Source organism: Spermophilus citellus (genome assembly GCF_964194105.1).
Source record: "Spermophilus citellus genome assembly, chromosome: 11".
Classification (NCBI taxonomy): Eukaryota; Metazoa; Chordata; class Mammalia; order Rodentia; family Sciuridae; genus Spermophilus; species Spermophilus citellus.
In genome coordinates, this window is record NC_138192.1 from 40,571,752 (window position 1) to 40,599,739 (window position 27,988).

At 38.7% G+C, this 27,988-nt stretch overlaps 1 long non-coding RNA gene across 1 annotated transcript; it reads left to right on the forward strand.

Moving 5' to 3' along the window:
- LOC308630624 lies at window positions 1-27,555 on the forward strand. Its single transcript, XR_014017976.1, has 3 exons — window positions 1-125; window positions 25,459-25,702; window positions 26,177-27,555. It is a non-coding gene; the product is annotated as an uncharacterized lncRNA (long non-coding RNA).
- The last annotated feature ends 433 nt before the right edge of the window (window positions 27,556-27,988 follow it).

Sequence of the window (27,988 nt, forward strand, 5' to 3'; positions counted from 1 at the left end):
CGGCGGGCGCGGGCGCGGCGCACCGGGACCCAGAGCGGCCCTGGGTCCCCTCGGGGTTGCGCAGCTGCCGCCAGGATTGACGTGCGTGTGTCAGGACACGGTCATTCTCAAGAGTGGACACGGTGGTGAGTAGAGCTGGAGGTTTTCTCCGCAAGAATTACATCTCCGTTTTGGTGAGAGGCGCAGGCAGGAGGCCGCGCTCAGTCCCAGGCAGACTTCGGCCGCCAGCACCGCACTCTGGGACGGGGAAAACACACTCCGCCCCGCCCCTAGCCCGGCTCGCACCCGGTCAGTGGGGACTATCACCCTTGATCTCCCTAACAGCTGGTGGCCAGGGTCGTGCCCTACCCAGCGAATATGGGCTGGCGGGGTGGTTTGCGTGTTTATGAGGTTAGAGTCAAAGCACACATGTTAAAATATACATGGAAAAGTCCAGTGACAGGAACAAAAATTTGGGGGCATAAAGGCTCATGACAAGGTGTCACAGATGACAGGTGTTTCTTTTGGAAGGGGAGGAAAGCTTCACCGTTGTTCCCTTGACTATCCCAGACACTCCTGAGCCTTCTGTAGGTTCTTCGTGCCTATGTGGTGAGATACCTCCAAAGCAACCATCAACAAGTCATTATATGAAATACTAAATCTAGGAGGTGAAAAACAGTGGAAGACTTGGTGTTACTTTGAAGGTTGAGATGTGTGAGAGAAGTCTTAATAGAGGCCCATCAAGGCTGCTGACCACCTGTCCCCCATGATGGACAGACACACACACTCTAAGCCTTGGGAGTTAGTTCAGGTGTAAAGTGCCATAGGTATTACCAATAGTGAGGATGACATAAGAGGCATGCAACGCCATCATGGGGTGGACCCTTGAAAAGTGAGCATTTTTTCCCCCTTTTCTCCACTTGGAGTCCATTTCCTATAGCCTATCTCCATCCCTAAGCCATAGGTGCTCTTACCTCTGTACCATAAGGAACCCTGCATCTTCATAGATACTGTCCTCCTCTGCCCTAGAAACTCAGAGGGCTGGAGCAATAGCAACCAGAGTTCTAGGTAAATGACACCTGCCCAAGACAATAGCATTGTTGTTGGGAGTTCAGTTGATGGGCATTGGGTGATGCCTTGATCAAATCTGTACATTAAAGCCCACTCTCTGTTTCCAGTTTATTTTTTTCCTCTAGGGGGAGTGTGTATGCCTTTCCTCCTTTCTTGGTCTCTCCATATCAGCATTCACACTTTCTGTCCCTGCTGCCATTCTTTCCTGACTTCGGGAAGAACAGTTCTTCCCCTACCTCCTCCTCCTCTTCCTCCTCTTTTTTTTTCCAAGATTTTTTTTTTTTTTAGTTGTAGATGGACACAATATCTTTATTTTAAATATTCCTTTATTTTGTTTGTTTATTTTTATGTGGTGCTGAGAATTGAGCCCAGTGCCTCACACGGGCAAGGCAAGCACTCTGCCACTGAGTCACAATCCCCGCCCAATATCTTTATTTTTATTTATTTATTTTTTATGTGGTGCTGAGGATCATGCATGCAAGGCCAGTGCCCTACCACTGAGCCACAACCCCGGCCCCACTACCTTTTCCTTGAATGCAGGCTCTTTTACATGGAGGGTCATCATTTCTGTTCTCCTATGGGTGTCCTTTGAAGCCTGCACGCCAAGCCTTTGTGAGTGGGATGAACTTCACAGGAAGGGGTGGCCAGTGCCAGTCCTCCCCACCCAGCTGCAGGGCTTGAGGGTTCTACATTAAAATAAGCATCAGAATTGTCCATTTCTGATACTCTGCTGCTACCACTACCATTCTGTACATTTGAAAGGAGGACAGCTTGAGTCTCATTCACTGCACAACCCAAGGAAACTCTAAAATTTGTCATATGTCACTTTCCTGTTCCAGTCCCTTCAGAAGTTACTTTCCCTCCCTGGAAGACCCACAAGATCCTATGTGTTATGACCCAACTGATTTTTTCCACCTTCTGTCAGCTCTCTGTGCTCTAGCTGCAATGGCCACCTTGATGTTTCTCCTTGCTATAGGGTCTTTGCGGTTCCTTTCACCCCTGGAATGCTTTTTGTTTTGCTTTTTATGGTATTGGCTCCTTCTCAACTTTAAGATCTCAGGAAATGTCTCTACTCAGTAACTCTTCATTTATTTATTCCTGGCACTTATGACTATTGGTCAGCAGCCTGTCGTTTGCTCTTTGTCTACACCCCTGTAGATAATGTCTGTGGTGAGGCTGGTGATGACTTACCCGCCACAATGTCCCCACAGTGTGTAGATAGAGTACCTCATCACTCCATGAGCAGCTGTGCAGGGATGAATGGGGCCTGGACATGGGCAGGAGGCCAGCTCGACAGGAAAGGGAAGATTCTCACTCTTTTAGGTCAGGACTTTAAGAAGACTGAGGTGTGCTCTTGAGTGGAGGGTGCAGAGGTAGTGTGTCTGGATGGCAGCAGCCTGAGTGGATCTAGCCTGTGTGAACTACTGAGTGGCATGTCTTCAATGAGTCCATTTCCCTTTCCAATCTTCCCAAGTCTTCAGTAAATTTCAATCAGATATTCTGTGCTAGATGTACTTCAGGGGCAGAATCCCCTGGATTCTGGGACAAATCCCCATTTGAGCTCCACTATGAAAAAGAGATCTGTGTTTCCCAAGATCACAGTGATGATAAAGGCTAAAATAAACTAATGCTTCCTATCCCGGAGGTGCAAGGGATCATGGGGGACAAAGGGATAGCAAGACTTAACCACAGGAAGATTCTTATATCACATATTCTCTGTATATACTGTACATACACACATCCTAGCAATGTCTGAAATATTAGCATATATCAAGTATATGCTGAAAATATTGAACACATATGCTACTGACGTGAGAACTTTATCTGCTAGTTGAATTTAATTAAAGCATGGGATAAACAAAGTCACACACCCAGGAAGTGGTGAAATTAGTTCCAATACTCATCATCCATGCTTTGGACCACTATGTAACTGTTAATTCCCTGCCTCCCTATTTTTAGGACTCCCAGACATTTCTTGCTAGAATATTGGAATCACAGGCAAGTGACACTGTGAACATACTACATGTAGAAAACAGTGCTAGTTTCTGGAGTTAAAATTAGGGAAATAATAGACTAGATTTAGATAAATATGACTTATATAAGCATAATTATCCAATATCTCCTCCAAGAGTCTTACTTAAATGATTGACAGGTTGTAAAAACAGGGAAACTGAGACAGACTCAGTTTCACAGTGATACTAGTGAAAAGTATTAAAAACACAACCATTTAATAATTTTATGAAATGGTCCTAAAAGTGCACATCAAATAAAGAAACATCTATTCAAGAAAATCGATGACAATGCAGTAAGAAAGGTGAGAATCTATGGCATTTGAGCCAAGACTGTAGCTAAAGGAGGAAGAGACTCCACTTCAGACTGCTGTAGACAATAAAATAGAGCTCCCTCTCCTTCCAGCTACCAGCCAGGTCTTTCCTCTCTAAGGAGCAGGACACAAGCATTTCTCACCATACTCCCATTTCTCTCCTGTTACTGAGGTTCTCCTGCATGAGAGTGGTTGAGCAGCAGCAAGGATTGGTTCCTTCTTTTGGCTCACTGAGGATACTGTGTCTGGGGTACCTTTTCTCCCTGCTAGAAGTGGTGGTTCTATGACAGGAGAGGCAAGCTGAGAGGGCCACGAGTACTACTGCCTTTCCCAAGGGCTCTGAGTATCACTCAGAGAGAAGCTTGTTATTGCCCTGACCCCGGTATCCAGAGTCTTGGTTTAAAGATTTTGCCCAGGAGGAAAAGCAGACTATGAAAAAGATAGCACCTAATTTCTTCCCAAAGGAACTACCTTATTTGTGACAGAGCATGGAGAAGTTTCAACCTAAAGGTGTTTTCAGGAACAGTGGAGGTTATATGAAAGGAACTGGGAGGTGATTCATGGATCTAATGAAGATCCAGCCCAGACTGTAAACCCACTAGTTTTCATGACAGAACTGAAATCAAGACAGTTGGGAGGAGCCCTCCTGACATTAGACAAATACCCAACACTGACCTCGAAAATATTTTTCCAAATTAGTCAGAATTTGATTGGAGAAGTTTGTAGAGAAATTTATTCCCTTAGGAAAATATTGAAAATAATAAAGCAACCGGCTCTTAATTAGTAGAATTTCACAACTGGGTATGCTCAGAGAAATAATGGGAGAGAGCCCTGGCAAAGCCACTGTCATCCAAGGATGACCATGGGAATCCCCAAACTGCACTTTCCTAAGGCATCAGGGGCTTAGCACTATAGGAACAAAAATGAATGCCATGGAAACAATTTACCCAGATACTAAACAAGCAAATCACAAGAGCAAGGGAGGTGAGCAAGCAGTACTCAGAGTTGCTATACAGCATATAATCGAAAATGTCCACTTTCCAACCAAAAATTTTGAAGAACCTACTGACCTATACACTGGAAAAAAAAAAAAAGCAGGCCATAGATACTGCCAGTAAGTGTGACCATATGTCATACTGATCATAAAAAAAAAAAAATTCAAAGTAACCATTATAAAGATGTCTCGAGAACTAAAACAAACCATGATTAAAAGGAGAAAGCGTTAATGACAGTATTGCATCAAATAGAATACCAAAACACAGCCATAAATTATTAAAAAGCACCGAATGGAAATTCTAGTGGTAAAAAGCCCAATATCTGAAATCAACTCATGGAAAAGGTTCAAGAATATTTTGAGTAGGTGGAAGAAAGAATTAGTAAACTGAAAAACAGACTAACAGAGATTATGCAAACCAAAGAGAGAAAACCATAAAGAAATGAACAGAGACTTGGAGAAATGTGGGACATCATTCAGGGCACCAATAGAAGTATAATGAGAATACCAGAAAGAAAGGAGAAGAAAGAGATATTTAAAAAATTATGGCTAAAAACTTCCAACATGTATTGAAAAACAATAATGTACACATCCAGGAAGCTAAAGAATTCCCAAGATAAATACAGAGCTCACAGACAGACATGGTAAAAGTGCTGAAAGAAAAGGGGAAAATCTTGAAAGTTGCAAAGAGGAGCAACAAGCCACTTATAAGTGCTCCTTCTTCAAAAAGACAATAGCTAATAATCTTCTCAAGCTCTTCGTCCCTACCCTGTCCTTGGTTACTCCCCTTATATCAAAGAAGTCATGTGGCATTTGTTTTTTAAGGATTGGCTAGCTTCACTTAGCATAATCTGCTCTAATGCCATCCATTTCCCTCCAAATTCTATGATTTTGTCATTTCTTAATGCAGAGTAATACTCCATTGTGTATAAATGCCACATTTTTTTAATCCATTCATCTATTGAAGGGCATCTGGGTTGGTTCCACAATCTCGCTATCGTGAATTGTGCTGCTATGAACATGAAATATGATATATTAAGAACTATGTAATGTTTTGAATGACCAACAATAAAAAAAAAGACAATAGCTGAGCTCTTAGCAGAAACTACCGAAGTCAAGTGACAAATAGTGTGTTAAAAGTACAAAAAGAAAAGAAAAAAACCTTGTCAACTAAGAATCCTTTATGCAGCACAGCTTTCTTTAAAAGATGAAGGCTAAATACTTTCCTGGATCAAAATAGAGAATTTGCTAGCAGACACCAATTTACAGGAAATGCTAAAGAGAGTTCTGTAGCCTGAAAGCAAGTGACTACTGGCCAATTTACCCAGAGGGTAATCTGAATCCAAATTACACAGAAAGGGCACCACTGAAGGTAGTTTTGCAATTACAAAAGGTACTATCATTTCCTGTTTCCTTTCATTTTTTAGGTGATTTCAGAAGCAACTGTATAAAATAATATGTATGTAATTTATTATTGGGCTGATATATAGAAATGAAATATATATGGCATTTGTCTTCTAATAATGCATAAAGGGAGTGGTGAGAGAAAAGCTGTTAGTGCTAAGAAAACAGGGATAATAATCATTTTCACAATGCACTGTTGGGTTTGTAACATCAGTAGATACAAAGTGTATAACAGTAATATCACAGAAAGGGGGAAAGGGAATAGACCTATACAGAAATAAGATTTTTAATAATATTGAAATTAAGCTACTATATATCTGAAGTTAATTATAAGTTATACATATGCCAAATCCTAGAGCAACTACTAAAAAATTTCAAATACTGAAAGAATCACAAACGAAATTAAGATACCACATTAGGAATATTTTCTTAGTGTCAAAGAATGTGATAAAAGAGGAATAGAGGAACAAAATAAGACCTATTTAAAAAATAAGATCATCCCATTTTGGGGGAGTCATTAGATTATATAGGGCTTTAGAGTCGAGTCACAGTGATTAAACCCAGGTGGCTTTATAAGAAGAGGGAGAGAGACCAGAAACACATGCGCCTGTGTGTCCTTGCTGTCTTTTTGATCCTAGGGATTGAACCCTGGGGCATTCTACCCCTGAGCTATATCCTTTGCCCTTTTTAAAATTTTAATTTTGAGACAGAGTCTCACTGAATTGCTGAGGCTGGCCTCAAACTTGCAATCCACTTGCCTCAGCTTCCTGAGTCACTGGGATTACGGGTATGCATCACTGCACCTGGCTCCTATTTCTTTCTGTGTGATACTCTGTCCCACTTCAGAACTCTGCCAGCAAGAAGTCATCACCAGATGTGGACATTGTGCCTCCAAAACGGTGAGCCCATTAAATTTCTTTTTAAAATTACCCTCCCTGGAGACCCTCATTGTTATACAAAATACATGTATGAAGATGTGAGGAAAAAAATAGCATTACCCTAGATTAGGTAGAGAGAAGTGATGGGAGGGGAGGGGAGGTGAAGGGAGGGGATGGGGAGACAGAAAAGATAGTAGAATGAAACAGATATTATTATTACCGTGTGTATATATGTGACTGCATGATGAATGTGATTCTACAACCTGTAGTCAGAAAAATGAGAAATTATATCCCATCTGATTCAAATGTATGATATGTCAAGGTCATTGTACTGTCATGTGTAACTAATTAAAACAAATAAAAAAATTATCCTTCCTTAGGTGTTTTGTTCTAGCAATTTAAAAAGAACTAATAAATGATTTTAAAAAATAGTCTTTAGCACAAATAGTGTTGGGACAACTGGATAACTACATATCCAAGAAAGAAGGTAGACTCTTTCCTAACACCACACTCAAAAGATAGCTCAAAATAGATGAAAGATCTAAATGTAAGACTAAAAATATAAAACTCTTAGGAGAACACAAAGGGGTAAATCTTCTGTGATCTTGAACTTGGCAAAGTATTCTAAGGTAGGACACCAAAAGCATAAGCAATGAAAGAAAAAATAGATAAATTTGACTTCATCAAAATGTAAAATAAAAAAATTGTGTTTCAACAGATGCCATCAAGAAAGTGAAAAGACAACTCACAGAATGGGATAAATATTTACAAATCATATATCTGATAAGGATCTTGTACTCAGAATATATCTAAGAAAGCCTACAACTCAATTAAAAAGAAAACTTAATTTGAAAATGAGTAAAGGATTTAAATATACAGTTCTCTAAAAAAGATTTTAAAAAATGGCCAATAAGCACATAAAGATGATGGACACCAACAGTCATCAGGAAAATGCAAATTAAATTACAATGGAGAAAAAACCCACAATGTGATACAGCTTAATAGTGTGGCTAGAGTCAAAAGTCAGACAACAAGTATTGATGAGGATGTGGAGAAATTACACTGGTGGTGTGAATGTGAAGTGGAGCAGCTGCTTTGGAGAACAGTCTGGCACTTCCTGAAATTATTTAACATAGAGTTTCCATCTTGCCCAACATTTCCACTCGGAGGTACATAACCCAAGAGAAATGAAAACATGTCTACACTGAAGTTTGTATACAAATGCTATTGCAGCACTGTTCATGAGAGTCAAAAGATGGAAACAATTCAAATGTTTATCAACTGATGCATGAAGAAAATTGTGGTACAGCTATACAATGGACTATTATTCAGCCATAGAAAGGATTGAAATACTGATACAGCTGTATCCATGTGGATGAACCTTGAAAACATGCTAAATGAAAAAAGCTGGTTACAAAAGACCAGATCCTATATGGTTCTGTTTATGCAAATTCAAAATAAGGAATCTATATGGACAGAAAGTAGACTGATGGTTCCTTGCAGTGGGAACAGAGGTGGGTGGAGATCCAGGAGTTTTGGGAAGAGGCAACAACTACATGTGTTACAGGGTTTATTATGAAGTGCCGAAAATGTTTTAAAAAGACTGGCAATGATCACACACATCTGCGAATATACCAAAAACCACTGAGTTGTACAGTTTATTTTTTAAAATTGTGTACTGGAGGTTTAACCTGGGGGCACTTTACCATGAACCACATGCTCAACCATTTTGATTTTTTTTTTTTTTTGAGACAAAGTCTCGCTAAGTTGCTTAGGGCCTTGCTAAATTTGACCCTCCTGTTTCAGAGTCCTGAGTCTCTGGAATTACAGATGTGACCACTGCACCCAATGAGTTGTATACTTTAAATGGAAGTGAAATGTATCTCAATAAAGCTGTTAAAATCCAGGAAAATCCTTTACTAGCAGTAGAAGCTGGGGACGGGTATCAGCCACAAGACACAACAAAGATATACTGGACTTGGAGAAAGAGGAGATGTGAAATAATCTTATGACCCAAAAGCAACAGAAAAATTCCTGGGTAAAACCTTGCAGACCCTTCCAAAGGGGTGAGCTCCAGAGCTACAGCGGCATCATGTGACGCTTTGTGCATGTGCCACCCTAAGGACTCACAGAGTCACTTCTGGTCCTGATGGCTCCCCTGGTGGGAATGGACGTGCTAGAGTTTATGCTGGACACCATCTTGCAGTGCAGGAGGCAGCAGTTCCCACCTCAGGCCAATTCTTGGCTACCTCTTCAACATGGAGAAGAAATTCTGATAAGAATTTCCAGGGGCTGAAGGTATAGCTCAGTGGTACAGCCCTTGCCTAGCAAGCTCAATCCTGGGTTTGGTCCCCAGCACCCCCCAAAATCACAACAAAAAGTCCTTCCAGGACTGCTTACAGTTCTTTCAGCTTTTTAGGTGACTGAGCTCACCTAAAAAGGAGAAAGGAACCAGTTTCTTGTTTTTATGCGCTATACATTACAGGAATGGTTAGCTTTTCATGTCCCACTGCAGCTGTGTTGGAAGGATCTGAACTTGTAACAGGTTCTTGAAAGAATGTTATTTCTGTTGCTACTGGACAATAAGCCACTGATAGGGAAGAATGAGCAAATAGAAGAATTTCTCCTACTAAGAAATTCTACCAATCAAAAGAATAGCAGATGAGTTTGGAAAAGAACTGAAAGCCATAAACAGGAGGGGAAAAAAAACTACAAAATTCCTGATTTTCTGTTCTTATCCTTCAAGGGAAAATTGGAAAGACTGTATGGAGATTAAAAATGACCACTGAATCACAAGCTCTCATGAAGGCAGTGAATACAGATGAGTTAAAACCAGAAAAGCAAAGTAGAAGGTAAAATGTAGAAAAATTCCAGAACTGAAAAGAAAAAGAATTGGGGTGGGGGGAAAGATGCAAGGTGCTGGGTGCAGAAATTGGAAATATAATTTGTATAAAGTAGAAATTTCAGAAGTTGGGAAGAAAACAGTTGTAGAAGAAGCAATAAAGAAAGAAAATTTGGGGCTGGGGATGTGGCTCAAGTGGTAGCGCGCTCGCCTGGCATGCGTGCGGCCCGGATTCGATCCTCAGCACCACATACAAACAAAGATGTTGTGTCTGCCGAAAACTAATAAATAAATAAATATTAAAAATTCTCTCTCTCTCTCTCTCTCTCTCTCTCTCTCTCTCTCTCTCTCTCTCTTTCTCTCTCCCTGTCTCACTCTCTTTAAAAAAAAATTTAAAAAAGAAAGAAAATTTCCCCAAACTTAAATATAGAGACTCCTCACTAGTCCCTCATACTAATCTTGTGAGATAGGAAGATGGGAATTTTCATTCCTTCATGATGAAAAAGAATCTGGGATAACAGAGAAATGGGGGATGGGCCCACCCTTCTTACCCTGATGTCAAGTGTGGCCAGTCAGAGCCCTGACCTCTGACTTCAGCAGTTCTCTAAAATTTTAAACCTTAGTGTAACACATGTTGGGTTGTGTGTTACTAAGGTTTAAAATTTTATCAGCAATAAATTCATCTTTCATTTAATTCAAATGATGCTCTGAAATGATAGGGCTATAATACTATGAAACCCTGAATCTGTAAGAACATGCATTTGACTTAAAGGGTCAAAATCAGCTTTGAGGATAGATTATCTCCAAAAAAAAAGCGAATCTCTCCCATGATCGTCCTTTCCACAATCCTCTCAGTAATTCCACGGCTTAATGAAGGGCTCATGTGAGAAAATCTCTTCTCTCTAGAAATGATTCTTTAAGCAATTACCAAGTAATTTTTCATGACTTTGCTGGCTGTGAGTTTAAGATCACAGCCATATGTGGGAAAGAGGAGCAGTCCACATGCAGCCTCAGCATGTACCCTTGCTGACAGAAAACAGTCATGTCCACCAGTTAATCTAGACTGCCAGCTCTGCCAGGGACGAGCACATCGTATGCACTAAGGCAGACTGAGGCTCAAGATCAGGATCTGCCTCAGAGCAGACTCCTTGGCACGGCATGTGCCAAATGCTAATGCTTGGGCTAACTACAGCTTTCCCCTCTCATCTTCTAACTTTACTGCTTCTTATGGCTCTTTAGCTCCCAAAGCAGCAACTATTGACCTATTCCTTACTTCCCAAGCCTGGACAAATTGCATGATTGATAGGTATAACTATTGTTTTTCAACTCTGCTTCGGTTTTATTCTTGCTCACCTGTCTTAAACACACCAGAATTGGTCTCTTCCTTCAGTTAGCTAAATGCATCAAGCATTTTAGGGTTGCTGATAATAACCTGTACCTTAAATGCATTTTAAGGTTGCTGATAATAATCAGTATCTGCTCAGGACCAGAGACGCAACATCTAGCCCTTGGCCAGGATCCTTTGAACATCTCTTAGCATGCCCAGCTCTCTTGGGTTAGGGCTAAGAAAGGTGGTACCTGTGTATGAAGAGGCCTCATTCTGGCTCTCATCTGGGGCCCACTTCACTTCTGACACAAAAAGCCCTTCCTTTTGTGGACATATATTTGTGATGTGATGCTGTTTGCTATAGTTTTGGGAAAGAAATTCATGGAGGTGGTGTAAAATTCAAGGGAGAGATTACTGGTCCTCAGATGGGAAAGCACCCAAGTTCCATCATTGGATTAGAGAAAAGTCACTACATGATTATTTATTCTGCAGGTTTATCCTACTGTAATAAATACCAAGGCTTAGTCAGTAGCTTTGCTCAAAATAAACTAACAGAGCCAGGCTTGGGAGCTCCATCATCGAATCTGCCCCAACCTAAGAATTCTCTTTCTGTAGGTACCACGTACTCCTTCCTAGCTGCTAGACAAGTAGACACAACCATCAAAACACTCATTCTTGTCCTTCTTGCCAGAACACCTAAGTATATAATGAGAAAGAGAGACATGTAGCTCACCGGTGTCAGGTATATGCTCTGGCCAGCCCAGGTGGTTCAGTCCCATCGGGGCACTCTGGGAGAGCAGATGGCTTCTTCTAGGGAGATGCAGAGACTCTGGAGAGGTGATAATTGTCTCCCTCCAACACTGGCAGAGGAGGAAAGAGGCAGAGGGTAAATAAACAAAACAGATGGTAGGCTGTCATTGCCACTTCCAATTTCCCAGGACCTTTCCTGTGAGCAGAGCCCCAGCCAAAATGTGCACAGCTCCAGAAGGTGCCGTTCACACCAAAATCCACCAGGAAAGCTTTTCCTGGAGTATGAACTATGTAACGTGCGTAGCCAGGTATGCAACCTTGGCAGGAAAGGCTGCCATTCAGGAACTTGAAAGGAGGGCTCTTGATAAGGGCTTCAGGCATCCACATCACCCCCAGCAGTTAGCTAACAGCCTGATATTTTTCCCCAAAGCAAAACTGTTAGTTTCAGCCAAGGTGTATCCTTTTGGGGGGCAACTGACTAAAATGTAATTCAAGAAGGCTTTGATATCTCAGACAGTAAGGACCAATGTTGCCGGGGGTCTTGGGAAGGAAAAGATATTGTCCTTTCCTGTATCTCTTCATTGTCTGAGAAGATAATAGCTCCCCACCACCTTTGCTACCTTCTAATAAGGTTATTGTAGTATCTTAAAAATCATGGTATGTATGCAAATAAATGCTTCCTTTTTGTCTTTTTGATTTTATATCCCTGTATATTTAAGCAAACAATAATGCAGGAAGCATAAATATGCAAAGGTTAGGATGGGGCATTGCATTCCATCCCATCACTTCCATTTGAATGCTACTGAAGATCTTGGGCAGAATATACGAGTCAGCTATCAGAGAAAATCAATGGTAGCAGAGAGACTGGAGAAGGAAGCCAGGTTTGGAGGTTACCCCCATCCTGTAGTGAAGTGAGTTTCCTATTTTGTTGTTCTTGTGTATTTTCCTGCCTGAATTCAGCAGCGCTTAAAAGTGGACATGGGCAAAATGGCCTCCAAAGAAGCCCTGTCTGTTCTGAAGAGGGAAGGGAGGTGCCTGAAGGTATGAGGGGATGGGGGAAATCCTGTGTATTCTGATGGTGTTTTCTTCCAACCCAACCCCAGAGGCAATCCAAATATAGTAATAAGATTCAGGCTCCAGACAGGCATCTGAAACCGGGAAGGAGAAGAATCCTCTCTGACCAGAGAGCTGTCATCCTAAGGCATGGGGAAGACTCTTGTCTCTTTTTAATTCGTCCTCCTGCCACTTGGCTCCAAAGGAAGAGTTGCAGGAAATGTGTGGCAGAGCGGGAAAGTGAAAGCCCAGATTACTAGAGAAAAGACCAGGAGGGTGACATGATAACAAAGCCTTGACACTTTTTAGTATTTCTGTAAATTCAGCCTAGTTTTGGTCAGGGAAAATGCAGGGGATGGAACTACAAACCACAGGGGAAAAAGTTTTTTAATATACAGACAATGAGAACAACTGAATATGACTGCTTTATGTCCACCTCCAGATGGTTCCTGACCAAGGGTGGTTCAATTTTGGATTTTTTTACTTTAAATAGGGCACAAATGATACACATTCCACAGAAACTTTACTTTGAATTTTGAATTTGGATCTTTTCTTAGGCTAGCAATATGTGGTACCATACTCTTCAGCAATGCTGGGCACTGGCAGTCAGCTGCAGCTCCCAGTCAGCCATGTGAACACAAAAGGGAAAAACCAACAGACTACAGCATCCTGTGTTGCTGAGCTATGATGTATGATAGGTTAGGAGGATTAAGTGCACTTCTGACTTACGATGGATTTATCAGGACATGACCCCCATCACAGGTAGAAGAGCAATTGTCTCCCAAACCATCTTCCTGGAGCATTAGGAAGCATCTTCAAATTAGTCATTTCTTTTTTTTAAATTTTTAAAATTTTTTAGTTGTAGTCGGACACAATACCTTTATATGTTTTTATGTGGTGCTGAGGATCGAACCCAGGGCCTTGCACTTGCTAGGAGAGCACACTACCACTGAGCCACAACGCCAGCCCAAATTAGTCATTTCTTATTTTTTGTGCTACCTGTGTTCTAGAATTCTTCACAAACACTGAATTAGAAAATATTGAACTGTTGCTCCTAGGTGAAACAGTTCCTGTGGGTCTCTGGTCACATTTTATTTTTGAAAGGTGCTGGGGATTGAACCCAGGGCCTTGTGCATGCTAAGCATGTACTCTACCACTGAGTCACACACCAGCCCTTGGTCACATTTTTGTCAAACAAAATGCTATCTGCATTATCTAGGTTCATTTGTCAATACCCTTGTAAAATAAACCAGTCTCATCAACATTTAAAACTTGATTTTCCACATAGCACTTGTCTTGTATAACACTAACCAGGTTTTTGAATTAATATATATATATATATATATATATATATATTTTTTTTTTTTTTTTTTTTACCGTATTCACAGGTTTTCTTTTAACCGCTGAATGACTCAACCAAGTGGTGAACTCATGGTAAAAAGAAAACACAACTACCTTGGAAATCTAAGAATCGTATATTTGGTTTCTCTTCCCACCTAAATTTTGCTTTGTATCTTCTTTAAGAACTTTAAAAAAATTAGGTATTGATAAATTATAGTTGTATATATTTATGAGGTATAAAGTGATGTTACAATTTACATTTACACAGAATGTAGAATGATTAAATCAAGCTAATTAACCTGTTCATCACCTCAAATATTTAACATTTTTGTGATGAGAACATTTAAGATTTACTCTCTTAGTGATGGATATTGAAATGTACAATACTCTATTATTCATCCTGTTGTGCGATAAATCTAAAAAACAAGTCAAAGTTACTTTTCCTCTCTTATTGATGCTTTGTACCCTTTGATTAACATTTTCCCACTCCCTCCAACCCCACCTTTTCCGGTAACCACTATTTTATTTTCTGCTTCTATGAACTTCATTGTTTTAGATTGCACATGTAAGTGGTATTTGCCTTTCTGCATTTGACTTATTTCACTTAGCATAACGTTCTCCATTTTATCCATGATCTTGCAAATAACAAAAAAATTCTTCCTTTTCTACGGCTGAATAGAATTCCATTATGTGTATGTGCCATGTTTTCTTTATCCATTCATGTGTTTCTTCCCATTTTTTGGCTACTATGAATAGTGCTGCAATGAACACAGGAGTACAGACGTGTCTCCAACATACTGATTTCAAATCTTTAGGGTAAATACTGAGAAGCGGGATTGCTGGATCATATGGTGTTTCTATGTTTAGTTTTTTGGAAAATGTTTTCCATAATGGCTATAGCTAATTTACATCCTCATCATCAGTATGCAAGGATTTCCGTTTCTTCATATCCTTTCAATACTTCCTATCTTTCGACAATAATAAAACAAAACTGAAAACAGGGAGAATGTGAGGACTTGCAACCCTTGTATACTGCTGGAAAAAAAATCAAATAGAATGCTGGTGGGACTGCAATTGGTGCAGCCAATATGGAAAGCAGTATGGAGATTCCTTGGAAAACTGGGAGTGGAGCCACCATTTGACCCAGCTATCCCTCTCCTCAGTCTATACCCAAAGGATTTAAAAACAGCATACTACATGGACATAGACACATCAATGTTTATAGCAGCACAATTCACAATAGCTAAACTGTGGGAACCAAGATGCCCTTCAGTAGATGAATGGATTAAAAATGTGGCATATATACACAATGGAATATTACTCAACAATAAAAGAGAATAAAATCATGGCATTTACAGGTAAATGGATGGCACTGGAGAAGATAATGCTAAGTGAAGTTAGCCAATCCCCAAAAAACAAATGGCGAATGTTTTCTCTGATATAAGGAGGCTGACTCCTAGTGGGGTAGGGAGGGGGAACATGGGAGGAATAGATGAATTCTAGATAGGGCAGAGGGGAGGGAGGGAAAGGGAGGGGGCAGGGGATTAGCAAGAATGGTGGAATGTGATGGACATCATTATCCAAAGTACATGTATGAAGACATGAATTGGTGTGAACATACTTTATATACAGAGATATCAAAATTGTGTTTTATATGTGTAATAAGAATTGTGATGCATTCTGCTGTCATGTATTTCAAAAATAAAAGGAATTAAAAAAAACCAAATAGAGTGGTGGGTGGAAAACAGCTTGATGATTTCTCTAAGTTAATCACAGAATTATGATATGACCTGGTAATTCTACTCCCAGATATATACCACAGTACAGAAAACATTGTCTTCAAACAAAAGTCTTTATACTAGTCTTAGAAACACTATTAATAATGGACAAAAGGTACAAACAAACCAAATGTCTATTAATGGATGAATGAAAATGAAACAAATATGTCTCTCTAGTGGACTATTATTTAGCTACAAAAACTATTAAGTACTGATATATGCTAAGACATAGATGAACTGTAAAAACATACTAAGTGAAAAAAAAAAACAAGACACAAAAGGTCACATATGGTGTGAGTCCATTTCTTTGTAATATCCAAAATGGGTAAATCCTTAGGGACAGAAGGCAGATTAATGCTTGTCAGGGCTTGGGGAGGAGAAATGGGTAGTGACTGCCTAATAGATGTGGTGTTTCCTTTTAGAGTAATGAAATGCCTTTGACCCAGATAGAGGTGATGCTCACAAACAAATGTTACTGAATTGTTCACTGTAACATGGTAAATTTTTATGTGAATTACACCTCAGTAAAAAAAGCTGGTATTCAAGGATGAGGAGAGACTCAGATGTATACTTCACAAGAACTTGATAATAAAAAATTGCTATTATATAAAGGGAAAGAATAATACACAGAGTTAGAGTTGACTAAAGGTAAGATGTCAAGACTACAGTCATTTTTAATAGGCTGTAAGTTTTATGCAAACTATCATGGTGTCAGAAGGTCGCTGTGGACAAAAAAAATGGGACAGTGTATCTGCATTTTATTAATTTAATTAAGACTCTTATCAAAATGTCATGCTCCTTTTTTGAGTGCTTGAGCTCATGCTCATACTGTGCCCAACAGTATGTGACACAGGAGGCCTCTCACTAAATGGTAACAGCCATGGTGAGATCCTTGAGGGCGAGGACCCCCTCCTCCTCCCTGCCCTCTGGTCCTGCACAGGAGTGGCCATAGGAAGGGACACACATGGAGGATGAAGAGGGAACCCTGACCTTGGTGGTTGTAGGGAACATGTCTCTGTGAAGTGTCTCTTGCACTGGATCTAGAATGTCTCCAAAGACCTACGTGGTCCTCAGCTTGGTGTTATGAGAGGTGTGGGAGCATGTAAAAGGTGAGGCCTCGTGGGAGGTTTTAGGTTACTGGAGGAATGGCCTTAAAGGGGATTGTGGGACTCCCGTTTCTTTTTCTGTTTGGCCACCATGATATGAATAGGCTTCCTCTCTCATGCACTCCCACCATGATGTATTATGCTGCCATAGGTCCAAAACAGTGGGCCAATTGGTCATGGACTGAAACCTCCAAACCATTGAGCCAAAATAAACCTTTCTATTTTGTAAGTTGCTTGATGTCAGGTATTTGTTATAGTAACAGAAATCTGATTGACACATACAGGTTCATGTTAGGTGGGGCCCCATTAGTGTGCCAATGGGGTGACAAGTTCAGTGCAGGTCAGAGTCAGGAAATGGCAGGCTACTACAGAGGACGAGGGGATAGCAGGCCAGATGAGAGGATGCCTGGCTTACCTGGACTTTGTCTGGGTGCACTATTCCTGTGCATGTCTTCCTTCTAGCCTGTATCTGCTTCTCCAGCTTCTTTCTCTGTGTCTTCTCCAGCCATAGGTCATCCAAACTGATGTGTGAGTGCTTTGCAACCCTTCTGGGCTGTGAAAAGGTCTCCCTGAGGATATCCTCTACAGAGACGGAGGGGAGGGTCCAGGTCACTATCTCAGTGGTGAAGAATGGCCTCTGAGCTGGCTCCATGTGAAAAGCTTTCTGACCAGGAGAATAACTGAGCTTCTCACCTGCTGGTTCTTCCCATGACATGTGATTCTGGAGAGCAGAAGAGAAAGTATCAGAGATCAGAGCCAGAACATCTCAACTGGGGACACTTTCCTTTCTCTGCCCAGTTTCTTTTGGATAGAAAACTATGTTTGGTTAATTCTCAAAATACCGATTCCAGTGAAATATTTTGTTCATGAAATATTGAAAATATGAAGATCAGGAACAAATCTTGTTTCTGTTAAAATGTCTTCTTTCAAGGCTATTTCCAACAACTCAGTCTTCTGCTTTGCTTAGAGACTTAAGTCTTGAAAGCAATTACTGAAGTTAGCATGCTCATTAGAAATACTTTTCGAAGGTCACCAGTTGTGGCCAAAGCTCTTACTTAAACAGTGTCCCCAGAGAAGAAAATTTAAGGAGCATATTCCAGGCACTCATTGCTTGGTCTTGTTTGACACTAACGTAGACTGAAGTGTGTGCATAGCCTCACCTCCCCCAAGCTGTCATCCCTGTCCTAGTTCATGATAATGAACTCAGGCACCCTCACCATTTCAAAATAAAACTTGTCCACGCAGCAGAACAGCTAAACTTTATGTTGACATCTCCAACATTTCTGTTCTTTGGAATCAACCCTTTTCCTAAGTCTAACCACTCTCCATTCTTACCCCAGGAGATATCTCCTTCACAGCAACAGCCTCTATAAAATGCCATCCCCAAGAACTTGGTGCATATTCTCTGGTGGAAACTCAGGTGAAATTTCTTTTAACTATTTACAGAGTCTGCCTTAAAAAAAAGTATGTAGGTATGTCGGTAGATAGATAAACAGGAAAACAGAGGAAGGAGGAGGAAAAGGCAGAGAAGGAGGAAGAGAAGGAGGGGGAGTGGAGAGGGAAGATGGATGAATGAATAATTGTCACATAATGGTTTGGGGCACAGTCTGGGGACTGGGACCTTTTCAAGTTCTACAGATGATTATAACATAGAGCCAAGATTGAGAACCACTGATCTAATGTGCTTCTCTTTAGCATCCAAACATTGCTCTATTTTTACCTAGTTTTCTCTCCCTAACTCCCCTATAGGCAATAAACTGCTAGTTTATTATCCCCACCCAAAAATGGGGAATCGAAGCTCAGAGAGCAATATTACTTACCTGAGGACCCACAGCTCTGTGTGTAATTACTCTTTTGATTCTAGATCCCACATCTATTCACCAGTCTATATGGTACACATTCCTGATGTTTCAGGTAGAAGTCACATCTATATAGCTCAGTCCCACCAAAAGTAATCAATACTAATTGAACATATTCTTTTGTTTTTCTTAATTTTTTAATCTTTTTTAAAAAAGTTATACATGACAGGAGAATGTATTTTGACATATCATACATACATGGAGTATAACTTCCCATTATTGTGGTTGTACATGATGTGGAATTACAGTTTGTATATTTACATGTGAACATACGAAAGTTGTGTCCAAATCATTCTTCTGTAATTGAGCATGTTCTTATGTACATCTCCCTGTTGTGCATTTTATGTACCCTATATACGAAACTTGGGTCCTCCTAAGGCCATTCAGAGAGTAAGCAACAGAAAGCCATGTGCAAGGAATGTGAACCACCCTGGGGCTAGGATGTCTACAGCATTCATCTCACTACCACCAGCAGTAAGCTCACTTCAAACTAGAAGAAAACTTACTACTTGGATTTTTCTTTCTTTCTTTTTTTTTTTTCTGGTACCGGTATTGAACTCAGGGGTGCTTGACCACTGAGCCACATCCCCAGCCCTATTTTGTATTTTATTTGGAGACAGGGTCTCACTGAATTGCTTAGTGCCTCGCAGTTGTTGAGGCTGACTTTGAACTTGTGATCCTCCTGCCTTGGCCTCACAAGCCACTGGGATTACAGGTGTGCACCACCACACCTGGCGAGTTTTATTGCTTTTTATTTCCACAAAAATTATATAATCGGCTTGACAGTTTCTACAAAGAACAACTTCTGAAACGAGCACTGGGATTTCAGGGTAAAGGTGTTTCTGAAGTGAAATAAACAATTTCACAACAAGCATCAGGAAGGAAAAAAAGAACAATATAAAAAGTAAAAATTTGGGTAAATGCAACATATATTCTATCTCCCCTCTTGAGATGTCTAAATTATTTTTGATGTTGAAGCAAAATTATTACATTGTTTGATGTGGTTCTCAATGTCATGAAGGAAGTATTTACGAAAATTATAATCGGAGGAATGGAGGGATTTAAATCAAGATAAAGTTTCTATACTTCACTTAAATTGGTAAAATTTCAACACCAGTGGACTGTGCTAAGTTGTGTATATACAATATAATTCTTAGAGCAGGCCCTAAAACATATCTCTAAAAACATATACACTATAACATACCACTGATACATAAAAATGGAATTCTGAAAAATATCCAAGTAACCTCCAGGACATCAAGAAAAAGAACGCATCAATATTTACTTTAAATAGAAATGGTAAATATATGGATTAAAAACAGAGAAGGGCAGAGTGCAGTAAAAAACATGACCTAACTATTCTGCCAATAAGAAACTCATTTCAAATATATTAGTTATAGATAGATTGAAAGTGAAAGGCTGGAACAAGAGATATCATATAAACAAAATGACAAAGCTCAAGTACAACAGGAACAAAAATAGAGGAAACAAATTTCTAGTATCAGGAATGAAATGGGAGAAATGCTCAGACCACGCAGACATTAAAGCAACTATACAAGATAACTGGAAATTCCTCTCCATGTTTGAAAACTTAGGTAGAAAGAAAGAAATCCTCAAAAAGCGCAAACCACAGAACTCACCCAATATGAAATAGCTAATTTAATACTTATATCAAAGGATTTGATTTTGTAATTAAAGACTCCCCCCCCCAAAGAAATCTGGCTTAAATGGTTATCATTACAAATTTCTACAAAATGTTTTTTTTTAAAAAAAAAAAACCCACAATGTTCTAATTAATCTCTTCAAGAAAACAGAAGAGGAACACGTTCCAACTAATTTTGTGAGGCTAACATGGACATACATGTAAAAACCCTTCAAATACCAGCTAGAAAGAATTAAACTATTAAAAATTGTATATATCACAGCCAAGTGGAGTTATGTAATATTGAAAACCAGTCAGTGTGATATGCTTATTAACAGGTCAAAGAAAAATCATATGATCTTGTTAAGTGTTACAGGAAAAGCATTTAACAAAATCCAATTCCTATTCATGAGTTAAAAAAACAAACTGTGAACAAACAAGAAAGACAGGATTTATTAATCTTGATAAAGAATACCTACAAAACCCTACAGCAAACATCATACCTAACAGGGAATGCATTTCCTCTAAGACTGGGGACAAGGAAAGGATGTCTGCTCCCAACCCTGCTCTTCAATATGGTATTTGACTTTCTAGCCATTGTAATAAAACAAGAAGAGAAGAGAAAAGAAAAGGTGTACATTGCCAAGTAAGAGAGAAAACTGTTCCTTTTGTGGATAACATGATTGTCTATATAGATAATCCTAAGAACTATGCAAAAGAATTCATAGAATTCTTAAGTGAGTTCAGCAAGGTCACAGGATACAAGATAAACTGTATCTCTATACATTAGCAATAAGTATGCATAAGCCAAAATTTAAAATATAATACCATTTACAGTCATTTCAAAATTATGAGATAAGAATAAATCAAACAAAACATTTCCACAACTCATAAGCTGAAAACTGCAAAACACTGAAAAAAAAAAAAAGCTAACTAAATGGAGAGACATTGTTTTCATGGATTGGAAAACTCAACATAGTAAAGATGTCCGTTATCTCTCAATTGATATACTGATTTAACTCAATTCCTATCAAAATATGAACAATAGTATTGATATAGATTTTCTAAAATATATATGAAAATGCAAAGGAATTAGAATAAAATCATTTTGAGAAAGAAAAACAGGGGAATCACTCTACTCAATTTTAAGACATACAGTAATAAATACTGTGGAATTAGAGAAATGCTAGACACATAGATCAATTCAAGAAAATTAAAAAGTAAGGTTGAGTGCAGTGGTGCACCTCTGTAATCCCAGTGACTTAGGAGGCTGAGGTAGGAGGATCGTGAGTGGGAAGACAGCCACAGTAACTTAGCAAGACCCTCTCTCAAAATAAAAAAGGATAGGGGTATAGCTCAGTGACAAAGTGCCCCTGGGTTCAATTTCCATCATACATTCATGTGTGCATGTAAACGCACACATGCACACACAATAACCAATAAATAGAGCCACATAAATTCTGATAGGTGATCTGTGACAGAGAAGTACAAGCAGTTCATTGGAGGAAAGAGAGTCTTCTCAACAAACGGTGCTGAAGCAATTGAATATTTACAGGCAGAGAAATGTACCTCATCCTAAACCTTAAATCTTAATTAAAAAAAAACCTATCTCAAAATAAATCATTTAATGTAAAAATGGAAGAAAACATAGGAGAAATGTTTGGGACCTAGGTATTGGTGAGAATTCTTAGACATTGCCCCAAAACATGATCCATAAAAAGAAAAAACTAAAAAATTGGACTTCTTCAAAATTAAAAGTTTTCTTTGTTAAAAGGATGAAAAGACAACCTGCAGACAGGAGCTTGTCCAGGTACTTTCTGTAGTACTTAAAAATCACATAAGTGATAAAGGATTTGAATATAGATATAAAAGAACTTTAAAAACTCAACTGTTATACAATAACAATGCAATTAGAAAATAGGCAAAACACAGGGAGAGAGATTTCAATGAAGAAGGTGTACGTATGGCAAATAAGAACATGAAAAAATGTTCAACACCACAATCTCTTAGAGAAATGCAAATTAAGACCAAAATGAGATATCAGTACACATTTATTAGAGTGGGTAAAATGAAAGACTGAGATAATGCAAATGCTGAGGAAGAAGCAGAGAACGGGACCTCCCTTTCACTGATGATGGAAATATGAAATGATACAGCCTCTATGGAAAATGGTTTGACAGTTTCTTTTATAACTGAACATACACTTTCCCTATGACCTGAAAATTGTACTGCTGGGCATTTTCCCTAGAGAAATGAAAAAGTTTGTCCACCCTAAAACCTGGGCATGCATGTTCATGGGAGCGTTATTTGTGATAGTTCAAACCTGAACACAGCACAGATGCCCTGCAGGGGGCACTTGGTGATGCCGTACCATGGGATACTATTCAGAAATAGACAGGAACTACTGATACAGTAGCAACTCAGGGGAAGTTCAAGGGACTTATGCTGAGTAAGCAAAATGATCTCATGGGGCTGGGGATATAGCTCAGTTGGTAGAGTGCTTGCCTCGCATGCACAAGGCCCTGGGTTCAGTCCCCAGCAACACACACACACACACACACACACACACACACACACACACAAGAAAACTCAAAAAACACATTTTTTAAATGACAGAATCATAGATTAGTGAGTGGTTGGGAGTGGTCAGGGCAGGAGAGGGAGGGTGTGATGGCATCTGAGAAAACAGCAGCAACATGGATATGGTTTAAGCATCCCTAATATGAAAATCCAGAATCCAAATATTTCACCCACCCACCCCCATCAAATTGAAATCTGAAACACTCTGTTTCCAGGCTTTTTTTTTTTTTGGTAATGGGGATTAAACTCAGAGGCACTCAACCACTGATCCACATCCCCAGCCCTATTTTGTATTTCATTTAGAGACAGAATCTCACTAAGTTGCTTAGTGCCTCGCCTTTGCTGAGGCTGGCTTTGAATTCATGATCCTTCTCTCAGCCCCCACCACATGACCCCCCCCCCCCCCAATCCGCTGGGATTACAGGTGTGTGCCACAGAGCCCGACCCAGGCATTTTGGGATAAATTAAGATACTCAAGTCATTCACACATTCTACCAATATCAATCCACTGGCTTTGATATTTTTCTGTAGTCGTGGGAGACTAGTTCCCAGGAGAGTTTTCTGTAAGTCTTATATGGCAAGTGTAAGGTTCAGGGAAGGGAGTTTCTACATGCACGTGATTACAAGACTATTGAGAAAATATAGACTGTCATTCACTAGGATGTAGACACCAGTTAATGGGGACTACAGTGGAATGCTGAGGAAATGAAGAGGGGACAGGGATAGCATTTATGACAAAACAACTTAAGTGACATCCTGTTCATATCAAATTACGTGTTTTTGTTTAAGCAAATATATATAAAAGAACCTTTTATAAAATTATACCAAATGTTATGCTGATTACCAGATAATAGAAGGTTTCCATGAAATTTTAAAATATTTCCTATTTTTATGGTTCTCGAACTCCTTAAAATGAGTACATATTACTCTCATAATCAGAAAAATCTACTTTTATTATTGAAAAATTTACAAGAAAAATGAACAATGAAAAAGTAAAAGTGGGGCTGGGATTGTGGCTCAGTGGTAGAGCATGTGCAAGGCCCTGGGTTCGATCCTCAGCACCACATAAAAATGAGTAGATAAAATAAAGGTATTGTGTTCAACTACTTCTAAAAAACATTTTTTTTTAAAAAAAAAGAAAAAGTAAAAGGGGTGAAAGTAAATTGGAGAAAATCTCTTCCCCAAAACTAAAACAAAAAATGAACAGATGGAATGTAGAAAAGATAAGAATATTAGAGCCTCATTCAAGAACAATCTCTAACTAATAGGAGTTTCAGAGAAGAAGGATAGAAGGAAAATGCACATTTTCCCTGGTTAGGAGTCTCTAGTTTGCGAGGACACCCTGAATGTTTAGCACAATATATTTTTTTAAATTCTAATTTGTTAATTTGTTAAAATGCTGCTATGACAGCAGAATGTATTATAATTCATATTATAGATATAGAGCACAATTTTTCATATCTCTGGTTGTACACAAAGTAGAGTCGCACCATTTGTGTCTTCATATTTAGAGTAATGATGTCCATCTCATTCCATCCCCATGATCTTTCCTACCCCCATGGCCCCTCTCTTCCCTTCCCTCCCCTTTTCGAGAGTTTATCTAATCCTCTCATGTCCCCCCACTCTGGCCCCCATTATGAATCAGCATCCTTATATCAGAGAAAACATTTGACATTGGCATTTGGTTTTTTGATTGGCTAACTTCACTTAGCATTATATTGTACAACTCCATCCATTTATCTGCAAATGCCATGATTTTATTCTCTTTTAATACGGAATAGTATTCCATTGTGTATATAGACCACATTTTCTTTATCCATTCATCAACTGATGGACATCTAAGTTGGTTCCACAGTAGCAGAATAAATTTTAAAAAAAACCCCTCACATTTCATTATCACTACAAAATCTGAGAAAACCAGGGATAAAAGAGAAGCCTTTAAAAGCTTCTAAAGTTAAAAAAAAAAAAGTCATGGACTGCTTGCTCACAGCTGTGTTTAATGCTAGAAGATGGTAGAGAAATGCTGCTATGGTATGGATGTAGTTTGTCCCCAAGGGTACATGTGCTGGAAGCTTGGTTTCTAATGTAATGGTGTTGAGGTGCTAGAACCTTTAAGAGGTGGGACCTAGTGGGAGGTAATTAGGTGACTGGAAGTGCCACCTTCAGAAAGGATTAATGCCCATCTCAAGGGAATAGGTTAGGTCTCCTGTGACTGGATTACATTGCTCAGGATGCTTGAGCTCCTTGTGCACAAGGCTGGTTTCTTTTCCATTTCTCCCCCAGGTTGTGAGGCAGCTAGGTACCCCAATGGATGCCAGTATCATGAATCATGCTGGGTAAATTTCTTAGCTTCAGGTATTCTATTATAGCAATATAAACAGAGAAAGACAAATACCTTCAAGACTTTGAAGTTTGATTTTTAACAGAATTCTACATGAAACCCAATTGTCAATTGGATATAAAGATCTTTAAAAAACACATTTTCAGACATGCAAGGACTCAAACATATCTCTTATGTATCTTTTTCTTAGGATGCTATTGGGGAATGTGCTTGAACACAATAAAGCAGTGAATGGAGACTAAGGAAGACACAAGATTGAAGAAACAAGAAATCAGGGAAGAAAATTTGCACAAAACTCCTGGAGAACAAGTGGCCCAAATCACAGCAGAAGGTCAGAGGGTTCTGGGAAGAGGGTCCTTGGAGAAAGGGAAGACCTAACGGATTCTGCCATGTTTGAACATTTGTAAAGTGGTTTATAATCACGAGATAAAGAGGTAAATCCAATTTAAGGATGGAGGTACAGAAAATCACATAGGAAAATCCAACAATTATTAAAAAGCAAAAGAAATGTCATGATTGTCCATTACTTGGCTTTACAGAGAAAATATTTTGGTACACAAAATGATATAAACATTTGTTACTGACTTAACTATATAATAGGAAAAATATATTATGAGGATAAAATGGACAGAGGAAACGGACTAGATTACAAAATGTCAAACCTTCATCCATCACCCACTGGAAGTTAATATTTTCAAACAATAAATCAAAATAGTGGTAAACCTTCATCCATCACCACTGGAAGTTAATATTTTCAAACAATAAATCAAAATAGTGGTAAACCTTCATCCATCACCACTGGAAGTTAATATTTTCAAACAATAAATCAAAATAGTGGTTTAAAATTACTATTTAAACCTTGGTTGTCTGGGAGGGGTTTACCTTTTTTTTTTTTTTTTTTCCTGTAGGCATCTTCTAATGCCTCACCACTCCTTTTGAGGAGGAGGGCCTGAAGCTTTCACACCCAAGCCCAAGTTCATGAGAAACACAGAACTTCAGTTCCCTGGACAAGAGAACCAGAATTGCATTTTGCCAGATCCCAGGGATTTAAAGGCACTTTAAATTTAGAAGCATTATTCAACTGCCATTTAGTTTTACAACTATGTGCATGCATGATTTTGGTAAATGTTTTAAAGTAAAGAGCAAATCAAGGGTAAATGTTTTAAAGTAAAAGAGCAAAATTAGTTTAAGGCAATCTGGGAGCTTATCAGAAGGGTATTCAACTTAGTGTTATTGTTTTTAATGGCAAAAAATTGTAAACAACCTAAATGTTCAAAACAATACAGAACTAGTTAACATGATGATCATACTTATGAATAAATTCATGCAACCATCAAACTAATTATATAAATTAGTTTATTTCTAATTAAACTTTTTGGATACAATTGTAGATAAATGTGCAGTTGTAAAAGATAACAGAGAATCAGCATACCTTGTGGTTATTTATATGTGTGTATGTATATTTAGATACACTATCCTGTATCTACCACCACAGTTAAGAAAAGCTTCATCACCATAGCCTCCCTGTGGTGCCCTCTTCTAACCACACCCACCTTCCCTAACCTTCTTATGATTTTGAGAATGTTATATAAATAGAATCATACACTGTGTGACCTCTGGGATGGGCTTTTTTTTTCTCATCCTGCCTAACTGTCTTAACATTTATCCAGATTTGTTGTGTGTATAAGATATTTCATTATTTGTTCATGCTGAGTACTATTTCATGGTACAGATGTGCCAATTTGTTTATCCATCCATCCACTGAGGGACATCTGGGTTGTTTCTAGTTTGGTGCTATTATGAATACAATGGCTACAGATATTTACAATAGATCTAAGTATAAACTGAATCTTATTTCCCTGAGGTAAATGTCCCAGAGTGAAGTTGCTGGGTCATTTGGTTAACACTGGTTTACTATTATAAGAAACTGCCAGCTCTTTCCCCAGAGTGCCTGTACTGTTTTACATCCCCACCAGAAATACACAGATTCCTTTCTCTGAATCCTTGCCATTGTTTGGGGTTGTCATTATTTATTTTAGCAATTCAATTAAAAAAAATTTAAAAAACCTCTTGTCATATGCTTATCTGTAATCTACGCCTCCTCTTTTATACATGTCTTTTGCCTATCTTCTAACTGGATTGTTTTATTTTTGCTGTTGAGTTTTGCGTGTTCTTTATGTAGTTTAGATACTATCCTGTTATTGGATATATGGTTTGCAAATAAACTCTTCTAGCTTTTCTTTCATTCTCCTACCAGGCTCCTTTTAGAATAAAAGGTGTTTTTTTTTCTTCTTTTAAAGTGGTGGAGTCCTTTGGGGGAAAGAAACTGTTCCATGTCTTGATTATGGTTATGATTTCATGACTATATATTTTTCAAAACTCATCCAACTGTCCAATCTAAGATGGTAAATTTGGTTACTATAAATTACACTTAGAAAAATCTAACATCTAAAAATTAATAAAGAAATCCATTCATTAGTTAAATAATCAAATTACTTAAATCAGCTGATTTTTTTCAATTTATAAAAATTTAAATTATTGAAAAAATGTCCAATAAAAATTTGGTATTGTGTCATGATAAAAAAATAAAGTAGTGAAGTTCACTTTATTCATTTTCCACTTATGAATGTGCTTTGGATATGTCATGTGTAAAAACTCTTTATCATGCTCCAGATCCCAAATGTTTTCTCTTCTAAAAAGTTTTAGAATGTCATAGCATT